This window comes from Rhagoletis pomonella, unplaced genomic scaffold (assembly GCF_013731165.1).
Source record: "Rhagoletis pomonella isolate Grant_MI unplaced genomic scaffold, Rhpom_1.0 Rhpom_scaffold_00010, whole genome shotgun sequence".
NCBI lineage: Eukaryota > Metazoa > Arthropoda > Insecta > Diptera > Tephritidae > Rhagoletis > Rhagoletis pomonella.
In genome coordinates, this window is record NW_023458564.1 from 8,396,733 (window position 1) to 8,402,897 (window position 6,165).

Sequence of the window (6,165 nt, forward strand, 5' to 3'; positions counted from 1 at the left end):
AATATTTTTGATTTCTTCTTACAAAAATTATAAATTGTCAAAATCTTTTTGTTTGTGAAACCTTTCCCCATACAAAACAAGCGACTGAAAAGCAACTTTTGGAACGTTCACCTTACCCTGCAGCACAAACGCGGATTACTGGTATAATGGTGGTAATGTACCTTGGCTTTGACTTATTCTGCAAGACATTTAAAATTCCAAAGTAGAAATAGCAGCCAGAAACTGCGAAGTTAGGGTTGCTGATTTGTCGTCTTCCATGCTGCTTTCTTTTCAAGATCTTCGAAGATTTCTGGCTGAAGTTCAATGTACGTAAATACCGTTTTGTGAGTTTAAGCCCATCTTGTTTAACTTTTTCTTCGATTTTCATTTTGAAAAATTCAAGACAAATTTACATATCTGTAATGCAAGGAAACACTACTGTTCAGAAATTGAAAGCAAATCTTAGGTTCAGCTCGAATCAAATTGTGATGTGAAGTCAAGCCGCATTTTAGACGATTGTCGAAACTTCAGTGAGATCAGAAATATCTCTCAGGGCCGTTTGCACCATGTCTAGTTAATTCTAACTCCCAGTTAAACATCTTTATCGACGTTATCGACACCCATCATATAAAATGTGATCGATAAAGCAGTTGATGTGCTTAAGGGCCGGTTGCTCAAAGCCTGGTTGACACTAATCATCGGTTAACATCGTTATCGACGTTTACGACTCCTTGCATATAACACGGTGTCGGTAACGTCGATAAAGATGTTTAACCGGGGATTAGTGTCAACCAGGCTTTGAGCAACCGGCCCTTACTGATGGATGTACCTCCAGTTAGCGTCAACTAGACATGGTGCAAACGGCCCTCAATGTCAAACTTCCTTTACTTCATACATAGAGCCGCTTGCGGATTTTGGGCGTGAAAAGCTTCTGATTCTAGTCGGTGTACTTTAGACTCTCATGTACTTGAAGATGCTAAATTCTATTGCAACAGCAATCTATACAGTCAACTTATTGATAAACTTTGCCGAAAGAGCAGGCGCTAAAATCATACTGAATCATTCCTTTGACCTGCGACTGACTTCCTAATGACTCTTTTCTTTTGTTTTTGATTGGACAACACGGAACATTGTTTCGGTTTTTTATTTTTTTTTTTAACTTTTGATAAGAAAATATCTCGCAAGCTTATTGTCTGTGTCCCTCGGCAGTGAGCAACAATCATCACCTGATACCGAAAAGATTTGTAGACATGCCAAATCATTCGCTTATCAACGCCGCACACGCGACTCGCAAGTGGCAACTACAATTATTTAAATTAATCAATAAGTACTTATTTGTATTTGAATGCGTGAACAAAAATTTCATATTTTCAAGTCGGATCATTAGCATACTAAATACTACTGAATTTAGCGTCACATATCCCCTCATTTCAAATAACAAATTGAAATGAAGATATGTATGTAAAACCTAAAACTTGGTTTCGGCTCCTTGCGGTGTAGAAACAAACTGGATCAAGGAAATGGCCGTTTACTTTCGAACACACGTCATCAATGCCTTTCAAGGACACCAAAACCGAAAAATCTCCAGCTTAAGAAATCAGTAAAACTCGCTCTGGTGGCTGAAACCTCCACGTTATGCTTTTGTCAGACCTGTGCAAGCTATAGCTAGGCGAGCTGCTGCAAGGATCCATAATCTCGACTGGGGTATCACCGTTAATGGCGTAGAATGTTGAATAATCTATCTGCTATGCCAATAGCATTCTCGTCCGTGTGGTAGAATTGAATGTCAAAGATTGTGGGGCGCCTTAAAGTCATTAACTACCATACGATTTCCACCACTTTCAGGGTGACAGGGTGATAATTGCATAGATTTCGACTATCAATATTTCATGCCGACCCGTAGAGATTATTATGTCCAAGATTTTGCTCTGGAAACCATTGCTGTAAAGTGGAAATCTCTTTGTTTCGACGGGAATTGGAGCGGTATGAAGGTTGCGGAAGAAGGCGGGAGCAATTTTATTGTGCGGCTGAGCTCCGTGGAGACCTGGAGACTCCCTTGGTGCTAGAGGGCAACGGTGCATTCCACGCCTTGTACTTTGCTTGCGTTTGGCTGGAACAGCAAAGGCCACAAACCATGTGGTACCCTTCCTGTATGGCCTACGACTAGGACAGGTCTTTAGGTGGGTTCATCCGTTGCATATGTTGCAGAAAAACGAACTGGAGTTCGAATGGAGTCTCCTGGGGTGCACACGACAGAAGTAGGTTCCTGGTATGGTTCAACTTGTCGATACCAGCCCCGATCATAACCCTAGAGCGGGGTATTGCTCCAAGGACGAACAGTGACTGCAAGGCTTCATCCATCTAAACTGAATTAGATCGCAGAATCAACTGCCTGTTGTCGGGTAAAACCTGAGTGGTGGAACACCGCCATTTTCAAAACGAGGATGATCAACTTTTTTTTACTCAGTCAACCAGTAATTTTACGGCCTTAACCGAACTATTTCTAAACTTGGAATAAGATCCATCACGTCCCAAATTTATTGTACAATTTAGCAAAAAAAAAAATTTTGGATATTTTAATCCGTTAACTACTAGCATGACTCTTGTAATGGAGCGGAATAACTGGTTAATCAGAATGGTGAGGCTGTGGTATATAGCAAGAGCTGTCAAAAGTTAAAATATTCTAAATGCTCTAATCTGCCCACAATATGTAGCTGTGGTGTATTATTACTGATGTAGCTGATGCTGAAGCTTTGCGTGTAAGCGGTTACCCATCGCACAGCATTACTTATGTAGAAGTCTGTTGGTTTTTGATTTCTACGTAAAAATTACCTTCTACATATGCAGTGCACACTATGGTTAACTGAGTTATAACTCGCCAGAAGTTGAAAGAATTTACTAGAAAGCGGTTCTCTGACAAAGTAGGGGAAAAATGGGAGAGCGAAATAGGGTTCACCGACATATTCGATTAGAGGCTCACTGAAGTAAGCTGCGTCTGTTCACCAGTAGGAGCGGCTGCAAGCGGGCGTTTGTCTTGGAGTTAACCGGTTGAAGCAAAAAATATATGAGGACTTGCAATGCCTACCACAGCTGCCGTGTAAAGGAGCACATATTTGATGTTGGACTTGTGGTAGGAGAGAGACTCCGTCGCCGAGTAATGTCGTTCCCCGGTGAACGAGCGTCTAGCCACAGTCCGCATCAAAGCGAGATTCTTCAGCATCTCGCTCAGATGCACGCATGCCCGCTTCTATGAGCACTTGGAGCGTACATACGAGCGTTGCCCAGTCACGATGTCGAAATCGTGCTTGGCGATTTCAATGCCAAGGTGCGCAAAGAAGGGATGACGAATCGTCCGATAATGGACTGACGCTGATTGGCTTCGCCGGGGCCCGAAACATAGCAGTATGCAGTACTAGGTTCATGCATAAACAGGTCCATCAAGCTACTTGGCTATCTCCAGATCGAAAAACGAGAAACCAAATCGGTTATGTTGTGATAGACGGAAGGCACGCTTCCCGTGTTTTAAACGTACGTACACTCCAACGGCAAAACATCGACTCGGACCACTTTCTGGTTGCAGCCAAGATACGCATTCACCTCAACGTCGAAAATATGCAATCACAGACGGCCAACGCATTCGCCACTCCACTCTAACACCTTCTCTCATAGAGACCTTATCAACAAACCGACATATACTCTTATGGGCCTTATCAGTGTGGCTTTAGACCTGACAAATCCACCATAAACTCTACCCAGAATTGCAGCGGACGACGGTAAAGCTGATTAACCGCTTTAAAATTAAAACTCACAAAGGCATATGGAATGTCTCATAATTGCGGCGGCAGCGTTTTTACCGCCGACGCCCAGCGGGGACGGCACAATGTTGATTGAGTGTTGGTTGTAGTAATTTTTATTATTTTCACAAGCTTGGCAACGTTTTCATCTATTTTTATTTGCAGCAAATCTTCATACCTCCATGTACCGAAAAAATATTAAATTTTAATGGTAATTTTCAAATCAAAATGATAAATGACGGAAGCCGTCGTGCGCCGCAATTGTCTTTACTCTGACGAATTTCACTGTGGCAACTATACAGCTCACTCAGTTCATTTACCGCCGACCGCTTTACCGTCGTCCGATGTAATTCTGGGTAGAGCTTTAGGTCAGGTATTCACAGTATGCCAAATCTTGAAAATTACTCCCGATAATAGGATCGAAAAACATCATTTATTTGTCGATTTCAAAGCCTGGTCTGGAGGTAAGCGAGGACAAGACGAAGTATCTCCTGTCATCAAACAAACAACCTGTGTCACTGCTGACAGTAAGTAGAGAATTTCGTTTACTTGGAAAGTAGCATTAACAATAATGTCAGCTTCGAAATCCAGCGCAGAATCACTTTTTCCAACAAGTGCTACTTTGGACTGAGTAGGCATTTCAGAAGTAAAGTCCTCTACGAAAACTCTAGTCTATAAGACAATCATCATGCCCGAGGTGGTACACGGCGCATGGACAATGACAACAATCGACGATGTGAAGGAGGAAAGATTTTGCGAAAGATTTAATCTCTACCCAGAAATACAGCGGACGACGGTTAAGCGGTCAACGGGAAGCGAACAGCTGTTCCATTACCGCAGTGAAATGTATCCGAGTAAACACAATTGCGGTTGATGACGGCTTCCGTTAACTGTCATTTGATTTGGAAATTTTCATTAAAATATTTTTATTTGTGTATTTTCTGGAAATAAAAATGGTAAATAAATAAACGTATAAACGTAGTAATAGTCATTGTCAAAATTCATTTGAATTGACAGCTGTGACGCAGGCTGCACGCAACTTAATAGTCAATTTTACTCTCAAGGTGCCGTCGTCAATGCAACATCTTTAAATCCTCGCCTCGTTCCCGTACACGTGTTTATAATACTTTCAGTAATATCTTTCTGACTATTTTTGACTAAATCCCAAAGTACGGGAACAGACGAGCTGTGATCAGCTGTTTGACTTGATTTTCAAGTTGCCTCTCGACTTGAAAGAAAAAATTGGTATCAAGTTGACGTTCAAGCTGTATGAGTGCGAGTGGGTTTGTAAAAAGTGTGAGTGTATTGCCATTTCTTCATACGTGTAACCATGAACGAACGACACAAGATCAAGCAAGAAAAAGAGAATAAAAAAAATCGATTTTTTGAGCGGGTTTTACGCCATCTTGTTTCGCTGGTAAACGGACGAAAAGTAAACCAAGCAAGAAAACAACGAAACCAAAAATAACCAAAATTGTTGTCAGCCACTTTAAACGCCCAATTTAGGTAAAATTATTCATAAAAATGCTTTAAAACGTGTTATCATGTTGAATTAACTCTTACAGCCCTATTTGCGTGCAATGACAAAACTCGCCGCTATAACTATTGTCATGTTCATAATCAATTGTCACATTTTTGTGATGACCTATTGAGTACGTGACAACGCTAAAACATATGTAAATATTTTCTGTTTTATTCATTTTGCAGAAAAAGGTTATACTGGACTGTGTAAGTGCTTGTGTGTAAAGCAAAGAGTTAAAACTGATTTATAAATAGTAAAATTTTAACAGCATGATGTCAAAAACGGTGCAACAACTATTCACTTGCAAGTTTTTAGTAGTTTTGTGTTCAATAACTTTTTCTGCTAGTTTTCTCTTCTTCCCAATTTTACGCTCTATTTTGCTTTTACGCTCTCGCTGCAATTTTTTACTAGAGAAGTTGCTATACAAGCCCAAAATTAACCAGACATGGTGCAAACGGCACTGAAGTGTAGAACAGTGCAAGACCAAAAATATTTGACAGTTGTCAGGGCAGTTTAGTGCAAAGGTCACAAGAACGAAATCCGTGCAACTTAGTGCAATTATTTGTACGCTTTCTGAGTTAGTTTTGTCTACGTGAAAAAATTTGGATTTTTTCTCAAATTTCCGTCAACGGTTTGTCAAGCCTTTAAGCACGCTAATACACAGCGCAAATACATGAACCAAAAATACTAGTTCGCGCAAGAACGCGAATTGTTTTGGCCATCATGTCGAAGTTTGTAAAACTCCCTTGCGTTGTATATGTTAAAATCGTCTCATCCTCAATGATGTTTTCAGCAAGTGATAACGTAAGAGGAAAAAAACAATGGCCCGTAGTTATAGACAAGTTAGAGGCAGGTTTTAACATTTAAAAC

The 6,165-nt window shown here is 40.6% G+C and overlaps 1 protein-coding gene across 2 annotated transcripts in view; it reads right to left on the reverse strand.

The window, feature by feature from the left end:
• The window catches only part of LOC118746001 (integrin-linked protein kinase-like), a 263,182-nt gene that overhangs the window by 156,015 nt on the left and 101,002 nt on the right, over positions 1-6,165 (reverse strand). The gene's annotated exons all lie outside the window — the stretch shown is intronic.